The sequence below is a fragment of the Colobus angolensis genome, unplaced genomic scaffold (assembly GCF_000951035.1).
Source record: "Colobus angolensis palliatus isolate OR3802 unplaced genomic scaffold, Cang.pa_1.0 Scaffold515, whole genome shotgun sequence".
Classification (NCBI taxonomy): Eukaryota; Metazoa; Chordata; class Mammalia; order Primates; family Cercopithecidae; genus Colobus; species Colobus angolensis.
The window spans coordinates 377,061-387,557 of NW_012118655.1; the positions used below are offsets into that span (position 1 = coordinate 377,061).

The window sequence follows — 10,497 nt, forward strand, 5'->3', positions numbered from 1 at the left end:
GCTGGATAAAAAAATATTCTACTAAAGCAAAGCATCTGGTATGTGGTATCTTCTCAGCTTTAACAGGCATATATATTTGGGTGTATATGGAAGCCTTCATACGTAAATGTGTATGTGTGTTGTGTACTGAGTGTTCTTTCCTGGGAGCCTGGGTAGATGGTGGTGCCATCAATGGAAGCTGAGACTGTAGAAGAGTCTCAGGAGCAAGCAGTCAGTTTGAGGAGTTCTCCACTGATAGCCACAAGGATACTACAGCACTGCCCCAGGCTCTTCTCAAAAGGCTTTTCCTTTACAGGATGGGACAAAATTCACATGTTAAAGAGACAAGATATTTAACTGATGACACACTCAATGTGGATCAATACTGAGATGTAGTTGTGAAAAATGATGATGAGATTCAGGCTGTATGAAAACAAACATAGGAAAAAATGACTATCAACATTGATATGTCACGTGTTACGCTCAGTGTTCTTAAATAGATGACTTCATTTCATTTGCACAATGACAGCTCAAAATGTCATTATTCTCCCAGATAAAGAAACAGAAGTAGCTGGGCATGGTGGCTCATGCCTGTAATCTCAGTACTTTGGGTGGCCAAGGCAGGTGGATCATGAGGTCAGGAGTTTGAGACCAGCCTGGCCAACATAGTGAAACCTCATCTTTACTAAAAATACAAAAAATCAGCTACGTGTGGTGGTGGGTGCCTGTAGTCCCAGCTACTTGGGAGGCTGAAGCAGGAGAATCACTTGAACCTGGGAGGCAGAGGTTGCAGTGAGCCGAGATTGCCCCACTGCACTCCAGCCTGGGCAACAGAGCAAGACTCCATCAAAAAAAAAAAAAGAAAGAAAGAAAGAAAGGAAAAGAAACAGAAGCTTAGTACTTGGAATGAGGCAGAGTAGAGGAGGTGTCATTGTCTTTCTGAAGGGTTGGATGTTGAACTGACTTACGTGCTCCAGATGTGGTCTGATGGGACATATTTAACAGTGACGGAACTGGTCACACTAAACTGTGTTGTGTGAATAATTTAAGGAGCTAAAAATTTTAAAGCTATATTTGAAGGGCGGTCACATTGGCTAGTGAAAACTCTGGATAGAGGGTGAGCCAAAGGTAATCAATTTACTACCGTAATATCACCCACTTGCAAGATTTCTGCTTCTCTCTGCATCTGCATGCTGATAACCTTAAACATTCCTGTCTCCCGTTTACACTTCTCCTTTTGTCTTAGTCAGTTTAGGCTGCTGTAACAAAATGCTGTAGATTGGATGGCTTATAAACAATAGACATTTATTTCTCACTGCTCTGGAGGTTGGAAGCCCGACATCAGGGCACCAGCATAGCTGGGTTCTGGTGAACCAGGTTCTTCCAGGTTGCATGTTGTCAACTTCTTGTTGTATCCTCACATGGTGGAAAGTTGGCAGGAGAGCTCTCTGGGGTCCCTTTTATAAGAGCCCTAATCCCATTCATAACTCCCATTCGTAACTCCCATTCATTGCTCCACCCTCGTGACCTAAGTATCTCCACAAGCCTCCACCTACTAATATGATCACATTGGGGGTTAGGATTTCCACCTATGAATTTTGGGAGAATGCAAACATTCACTCCATAACACTTTGAACTCCAGATCTATTTATGACACTTTCACCTGGATATCCTATAGACCAATCACACTTAGTCCAAGGGGTTAAAAGGTTCTCAAAAACCTCTCAGTAAGCACCAAATCCAATCATTAGTGAATAATCACAATTACAATTTTCAAAAAATGTATTGAATGCATATTAAGTACCCATTTAGTCCAGCCCCTGGATTAAATGTTTTATATTCATTACTATACAAACAATTGAATTTTTCCACTAATCATGTAAAGTATCTATCATTCCCATTTTGTGGATGATAACACTGAGGCTCTTAGAGGTTAGTTGCTATCTTGAGGCTATCCGACTAGTAAGGAGTAGCGTCAGGGTCAAACCACAGGTTGATCTGGCTCCAAACGTAAGGTCTTTCTAGGATGCAAACTCCACATAATTCCAGAGAGGGCAAGTCAAAGTGGAAGGTGCTATGTGTTCGGAAGGCGCAGGTATGAAGGCCACCTAGGTGACTAGTGTTTTCAGAGCTGCTTCCTCTTTCAATAAAGCCCAGACTCAAAGACTTACCAGATATGCTTTTCAGTTGAGGGGAAGTTTGGTCTTTTATGCTTTGAAAGGCACAGATAAACCTTTCCATGGAACCGTAGGAGGAAAATGCATTTCAACATAAGTGTCTTCCATGTTCTATTGAAAAATTTTGCCCACTCAACTCCATAAAAGTGTGTTATTTTCTGTATATAGAGAATCCCTCTATTTTAAGATAATGCAAGCCTTAGGATGGCTATTTGGCATAGTTGTTAAGGTAAGGAATTCCTTTGACTGATAGACCTGATGCCTCCATGCTAGATACATTGCTTCAGAGGGTTATGTGCGAAAAACTCCTAGGAATTGGGGCTGCTATCTTGGCAACTGTGCTAGAGTCCTTACTCTGGCTGGGGTGCTGCTGACTTCAAGGCCCTTTGTACCTCTTTTCTTGCATCTTTTGGGCATCAGTTGCAATGTCTTACTCACTTTTGTATCCTTGAAATTAGTCATGGTTTATTTACCATCAGGGCTTCTTTCCAACTATACCCCAATGACATGAAACAGAAACCTCGCAACCATCTCTTGGGAGGAAATGCAGAAACCACGCTGTTCTCCTTGGCAATCAGATTTCCTTGTCATGAGCATCATAATGGCAAATACAAATACTTTTCTGCCAAGAAAGATAGGTAGTTTACAGATCAAAAGGAAAACAAAGCCAGAAATAAACCAAAAAAACCAAACCCCAAAAAGGCAGATAAACAAAGGTAAAACTGTGAGACACTTGGAGAAAATGATGTCAGGAACAAAGAAAGGGTCAGGAAGAGAATGGCTAGAAATATGTTCCTTAGTAGTGTATTGATTTGGACCCATTAAACAATGCCAAGTACACAATTAAAATAGAGGCAGAAAATAAAAAACGTGCATTGTACCTGCCTTGCCTCCCTGATGGGCATGACTCACGGCGCTGTCCCCAAGCCCTCCCCAGACAGAGCAGTCCTTGTCAATCAGAGTTCACTCAAATTGTTTGTTATGAATAAACGTTATTGAAATTTTAATTAGCTCTCTGAGAACTTAGGAAAACACCCTTCTGTTGAGAAAATAGCTTGTCTGTGTTTATTTTCAAACTTCACAATGAATTTCTTAAAGAATATTTTCTATGACATTCTAAAAAGATTGTGAATGTGAAGGATTTAATAACTTAGGTCTTGGAATTTACTTTGAAACCTTGGCCATGACTTTTCATTTATGAGCTACGCCACAAAGCCTCTTTTTATTATCTTGGTTCTTGGATAGATTTCTAATGCTTGAAAGTTATATATGGAATCATCAATTTTTCCTTTCATTCTTCTGAACTTGTTATTGCCCTTTCTCCCACTCACAAATCAAAGCCTTCTCTTTTCCTTGTTGGATCCTGGTTTTGAAAATGTGTAACCAAATGAACAAAAATCAGGTGGAAAAAAACATCAAGGAGTAGCATGACTTGTTGGTTAGTGGCGTGATCTCAGCTCACTGCAACCTCTGTCTCCCTGGTCCAAGCGATTCTCCCGCCTCAGCGTCCTGAGTAGCTGGGATTACAGATGCGTGCCACCATGCCCAGCTAATTTTTGTAGTTTTAGTAGAGTCGGGGTTTCACCTTGTTGGTCAGCCTGGTCTCGAACTCCTGACCTCGTGATCCACCTGCCTCGGCCTCCCAAAGTGTTGGGATTACAGGCGTGAGCCACCGCTCCCAGACGTCAGTTAGTTTTATGAAGCTTTGGTGCTGCTGCAGCCACCACAGCCTGACATCCCTTGTCTGTGGGGCTGCCAGAAGTAACCCTGGCCAGGGTAATGATATCCCATGACTTTCTTGCTTTACTCTTATGTTGGCAAAACAGAGAATCAATGGTTAGAGCTTAGCCATAGGCGTTTCAGTAGCTTTTCTTATTTACAGTTATGTTGGATACAAAACAGTTTTGCTTGTTCCTTAATGTGAGTCTAATGAAGCCCCATAAATAACCTGTGTGCCCATGAAAGGTCACCTTGGAGCAGTCACTATTTACTATCTCAGGTACTCTATTTTATTCCTCAACTGGATTTTTTTACTTCTTATTTCAGTGCCCCAAATTCCAACAATCGGGGATTCATTTGGAAAAGGAGTTTTCTATTTTAAAAAATGCAAATATTATGGTGAGGTTAAGGACTTGTAAGCTATTCACACAGTAGTGAGACATCAGGAATTCAATTCAATTGCTTTCCCATGCCCTGAAGGAATGAGAATTTTGATTAGAGGGAAAGGAAGGAGAAACTTTAGAGAGCAATTAGGTTTGTGAGAGAGGCAGATTATTTAGGGCACTTGGACTCTTCTAGAAGAAATGGAAAGTAGGACATTAGAAGGTGCCACAGATGCATTTGACCTCCTTTGAATGTTTGCTTAAGGCTGGTCCCAAACAGAATCATATATGTTGTAACAGAAAGTAGAGAGAGGATGAGCACAATTGTGTTTCATGTGATTGAGTCCCAGAAAGAGGAAATGGCTTGCCCAGCTTCACAAAGTTAGTGAACCTGCATTTGTGTTTCTGACTCTCGAGCTAACCCTAGTTTTCCAGTACTCCACTGCAACACAGCCAAGGAACAGGTTTCCCTCTGCTTTGCCTCCAGGACTTAGAACTCCAGCACGTGCTCCGGTTCTACTGCTCCTGAGCCTGTGAAGACCACCAAAGCCTTTCTGGGAAATTCATGACTCCTAAAATCTTGTTTCCACAGGAAAGTAAATTTCTAGTCATAAATCACAAACTTGCCAACCCACTTCTGGTCCACAGCCCACTGTGGGTCAGGACTGCCTGTGCCTTGCAGAGACAGAAGGCTCATCACCAGATGCACTTGAGTTCACTGCCTTTTTCTCAGGCATACTAGTCTGTCCTGGGTGACAATCGGAAGCCTGGGGAAGGGATGTATGACCTCTGAGATGTCAAAAGGCCACAGTGCTGCTGTGCAAGGCTGGTGAGCCTCCCTGGCCATCTGTTTCCTGTCACCCAGGACAATAACTTTCAAGAGTTGTCATGGGAGGAAATGGCCCTTGGGCCTTACCCTCTGCATCTGGATGGCTCTGTGAATCCGCAGTACAATTTATAATAAGCCCAGTGATGACCATAGCAACAACTCAGACATAGAGTGAGCCTAGCCCTGTGTCAGGGGCAGGGTACTGTCCCAAGGGATGAACGGAAGCCCCTCACCTGGAGTCCCTGAAAAGATGATGAATAGAAGGGGGAAAATAACTAAGGGCCAGGATGAGGAGATGAAAATGAAAAGGTTATATCTGGGAGACAGATCAATAATAATAGTGGTCTTCCTAAATCCACTGCTTCTACTATCCCCGTAACACCTTCAGACCTGTGCTAGGAAGGGTGGCTATTTCGTGCATGAGGCAGGGGGAAGGCTCCAGAAAGTGTTGCGCTCAGGAAGAAAGCTTTGGATTTGATTTGACAGTGGCAGGGAGACAATTCCTTGACAAAGATGAGAAAAAGTTAGTGCAACCTGACTCCCTGGGACTTTAGCCCCATCTCTGCTGTTTACTGGCTGTGGTTATCTTGGGCGAGTTGCCATGCTGTGCCTCCGTCTTCTTTTTGTAGAATGTGGATAATAATAGCCTCACAAAGTTGTGAAGATTCCATGAGATTCTGCATGCAATGTGCTTAGCATTGTGTTTGGCATGTCATAAGTGCTCAAAACATGTTGGCTATTATTCTCAATATTAGTTAATTTATCAGTACTAATAAAATGAGTGGAGTGATAATCACACAAAATGATTGAGTTGCAGAGATTAGAGTCAAGGCAAACGCCAAGAAGCAGGCGGGGAGGAAGAGGACAGAGGATTTCCACAGGGAAGGGACTCTGATTTCACTGACACATATTGAGCACCTCCTGGGTACTAGGTATGGGGATCCTAGGTGTGCAAGCGTGGAGGCCGGCAAGCTGGAACCGACTAAGCTGCTATGATGAAAATCTGTGCAAGTGGTGGCAGAAGCCTAGGAGAAGGATTTGGGGGTGGTGGTGGGGGGGAGTGAAGACGTCTAGAGCAACCACAGGAGGGCCAGGAAAAACTTTAAGGGAAGAACAACCAGATTTGGAGCAATGGGACCCAGGGTGAACTGTGAGGAGATAACCAATGGGAGGCCAATATTCTGAGTCCCAGATGGCCAAAATGGGGGATGTGGAAAGTAGGTTGGGAAGGAAGAGGGAGCTATCTCAATAGCACAAATGAATCACAGATTTCCTCCTTAGCAGAAGACATCCCTGAGTGCTGCATCAGACTCTGACAATCGTAAAAGAAAACCCACAGCCACCTCTTAAAAATACTTTCTAGGCTTCTGTCAATGTTAGTTTAAACATAGGGATGTACAGGAATCTCTGTCTTGGTTCTTTGGTGTCCTGGGAGTGGTGGGGAGGTGAGCAAGTGGGGTCATGTGCTCCTGCAGTGAGATGCTTTTCTAGGTCTCACCTGAAAATACTCTCCCCAGGGTTGAAAGTGAGAAGATGACTAACTCTCTCATCAAGGCATTTCTGGAACAGGTTCTCTCTGTATGGTGTTCTAAAGAAATAACTGGATTTGTGTAATCCAGTCACAAAGCCCTGGGTACTCCACTCCCTTCCAGAGAACACACCGTGGGGAGGAGCCAAGGTCCTGGGAGGTGGGGTTGCAAATTCTTGGCCAAACACCATGTGTAGAAAGGACCCATATATAAGAGGTGGTCTCAGGCTACAGGTTTCTGACTGCACCAGGATTAGAGCCTACCCAGGTGCTTAAAGAAGCAAAATCTCTGTGCAGGTAAGTTTCTTTAGTTCCAAGGGTGGGTCCAAGTTAGCCCAGAGGCCCTATGAGACTCTACAGGGTCTGGGTTTAGAAGGTGAGAGGAAGGTATTTGCTTCTCCTGGTTTGAGCTTTGTAGGTGAGTATATACAGAAAAAGCCCTGGAGTCTGGAGATTTCAATTTTGTCCTCAGTTTTGCCATCACTTATTAGTGTGACCTTGAGGAATAGACTTCAGGAATAGACTTTGGCCCCAATCTCCTCACTACAAAAAAAAAAAAAGAGATGGGAGTATGTTTGGGCCTGGGTAATTTCTGAGGTCCCTCCAGCTCTGGTTTCTCTCGAAGTCATTTAGTAGAGTTATTGATGCTGCTAGGTGCTGTCATTTCCCAGAACACAGGCCATCCCAGTGGTCTCCTGAGCCTCTTGGTAAGAGGGAATCTGGAGGCAGCCAGTTTCTCACTGAGGCCTTATGGGATCCTCAGAGTCAAGGAGGCCGACTGCTCTCTGGTTCTAATAAGCAGTGGGGCTGGGCTGACTTCCTCTATGAAATTAGATGTGAAGAACACACTGGGACGGTGACCACACCGTAAGAGTGAAATTGTGCCTCAGATGATAGCTGTCAGTGTGGTGCTTGGCACGGCCCTTGCCTAGACTAGAAATCTCAAAATTGCCCTTGTCTGGGTGGTCTGCTGGCCTATGGGCACTGGAAATCACTCATCAAGGCTCTGGAGGACTCCGGAGGGAGGCAGTCGGCTCTCAGTTCCGCTTATAACCCTCTTCTATGGAGGCACAGGATGATAATGTTTTGGTGGGTGGTACCTAGGTTTTTCAGCCTGGGTACATCTTTCAGGCCTGATAGGGTGAGGGGTACCTTTGATTTTCTAGGGGGAGAATTCTTGGATGAGTTAGGTACTGGCCATTTCACAAAGTGGGTGCCTCATTCTGAAGAGTGAGGGCCCTTTCTAGAGTGTGAGCCTGGTCGTTGGACTGTGACTTCCTCAGGGGCAGAAATTCTGTCTAATCCATCCTGTACCCCTACCATCTAGGGCAATGCCTGGCCCATGGGGAAGCATGCAATGCAATAAAGCCTTGTTGAAATGAATTGATTCTCCCACTTTTCAAACTCCCTTGTAAATCTCTCTCCTGACTATCAAAACAAGCAGTAGAAAAGGAATGGAATTGATGTAACTATCAGTGATATAATTGGTTTGGTGATAGATCGCTCGACCTCAAGGGTAGCCACTAAGCTAATTTATAACATATAGATTGGTTTTGTCACTTTAGAAAGTTATGTAAATGGAGGCCGGGCGCGGTGGCTCAAGCCTGTAATCCCAGCACTTTGGGAGGCCGAGACGGGCGGATCATGAGGTCAGGAGATGGAGACCATCCTGGCTAACACGATGAAACCCCGTCTCTACTAAAAAATACAAAAAAACCTAGCTGGGCGAGGTGGCGGGCGCCTGTAGTCCCAGCTACTCGGGAGGCTGAGGCAGGAGAATGGCGTAAACCCGGGAGGCGAAGCTTGCAGTGAGCTGAGATCCGGCCACTGCACTCCAGCCCCGGCGACAGAGGGAGACTCCGTCTCAAAAAAAAGAAAGTTATGTAAATGGAATCAAAGAGTTTTTGTGTCTGAATTTTTTCTACTCAGTATTGTTTGTGGATCTCATTCATATTGCAGCATGTAATTCAGAGCTGTGAAGTATTTCATTGTATAAATGGATATGATATCCATTTATATGGATATTATTAATATTTATCCGTGTTCATGGACATTTGGGTAGTTTTCATTTGGGGATATTTTTCGTATTTCTTTTTTTCTTTTTTCTTTTTGAGACAGAGTCTGGCTCTTTCGCCCAGGCTGGAGTGCAGTGGCCGGATCTCAGCTCACTGCAAGCTCCGCCTCCCGGGTTTACGCCATTCTCCTGCCTCAGCCTCCCGAGTAGCTGAGACTACAGGCGCCCGCCACCTCGCCTGGCTAGTTTTTTGTACTTTTTTAGTAGAGATGGGGTTTCACCGGGTTAGCCAGGATGGTCTCGATCTCCTGACCTCGTGATCCGCCCGTCTCGGCCTCCCAAAGTGCTAGGATTACAGGCTTAAGCCACCGCGCCCGACCTATTTTTCATATTTCTGTTGTGAGTATTGATGTACATGTCTTTTGGTGCATAAATTTAAGCATTTCTGTTGGATAATAACCAGGAATGGGATTGTATCATATAGTTTGTAGGTGTTTAGCTCTAGTATTTACTGTCAAATAGTTTCTTTTCTTTTTGTGTTTTTTGAGATGTTTCTAATTGGCTTACTTTTTCCAAAAATTTTCCTGGGTTTTTAACTGCATACCTTGATTTTCTGGAGTAGCGTTAATCAGAGCCTAAAATCACTGGCCAAGTCTTCCAGCCGGGGAGTGGGCTTGGTAGAAGAGGGGGCTGTTAACCAGCATCCTCTCCCCAGTTCGTGAGTGTGAGTGAAGGGCAGGAAAGCCCCACAAGAAGAAGATAAGAGGTTTCCAGAGAAGGCTCTGGAGAGGAGGGGACATTTGCCCTGAGCTTTGAAGGATGAGGGGGATTTGAGGCAGAAGACGTCAGGAGGAAGCGACATCTCCTTTGTAAGTTTGGACAGAGCAGAGGGTTTGTGTACACAGAAAGGAACTAACACACCAAGATCTGGCCATTTGGACTTGACGCCATGAGCTGTGCGGTTTTGAGGGTATGATGTGAAATGGCCAGTCGTATGGCAAATGCAGGATCAGAGGAGGAGAAGAGCTACCTCAGTCTGACCGCTCATCTAGCTCAAATTCCATGACTCTCTGAAGACACAAATGCCCCTGCAAAAAAATAAAAGGAATGAATTTACATCTGCTTTAAAACTCTTTCCTGTTCAAATGTGTTGTCAAATGTTCAGAATCATTTGATATTTTGTTTTGAAAATTGGAAGGGTTGGCTCTTTGAAAGTGTGGGAATGGATAGAAAAAGAGTAGGGGATGACTCTCAGACTGGGGTCCCACTAACTCTTGGGGTGGGAAGTGTCAGAGCAGGGCAGCTCGAGGGGAACAGAGTGACCCCACTGAAGTCATAGTTTAGGAGGAGGCTGTTCAAAGAGGATGTGCCTGTGCTGGAGAGAAGAGATGCCCCAGGGCTCCCCCAACAGTCAGGCTGAGCAGGCCATGCCTCCCTGGAACTGCTCCGAGGTCCTGTCTGTATATGGGGGCACTGAATGGGATGACCACTAAGTTCCTTCTAGCCTCATATTTGATTCAGCTGCAGTGAGCAACGCCAGGGTGCAACTTCCACACAGGGCAAGTGGTTGTTCCTGTGCTCAGGGAAAGCTGTGTCTAGGTCATGGCAACTCGTGCTCCAGGGAGTCTTCTTCTCTGCAAAGATTTGTAGCTATGCAGTGTCTCATAAAGTCAAATGGAAGTGGGGTGGCTGTGGGTGAGTAGGGAGCTCCACCAGTCGAGTTCCTAGACCTCCATAGAGGCATGCAGTCAGCCCAGGGGATGCCCACCCTGGGATTGCCAGTTAAGGGACTTCCTGCCTCTTCTCCCCCACCTTCTCCCAAGGTGCATGTTCCCTTTGGAGACTCCTTTTTCTTTTTTTTTTTTTTT

The 10,497-nt window shown here is 44.8% G+C and overlaps 1 protein-coding gene across 1 annotated transcript in view; it reads left to right on the top strand.

Annotated features, from left to right (window-relative positions):
- Positions 1-6,829: 6,829 nt before the first annotated feature.
- CAPN14 (calpain 14) overlaps positions 6,830-10,497 on the top strand; it is a 40,364-nt gene continuing 36,696 nt past the window's right edge. The window contains exon 1 of the mRNA XM_011960582.1: positions 6,830-6,912. The gene's annotated coding sequence lies outside the window, so the exon portion shown is untranslated. The remainder of the gene's footprint in view (positions 6,913-10,497) is intronic.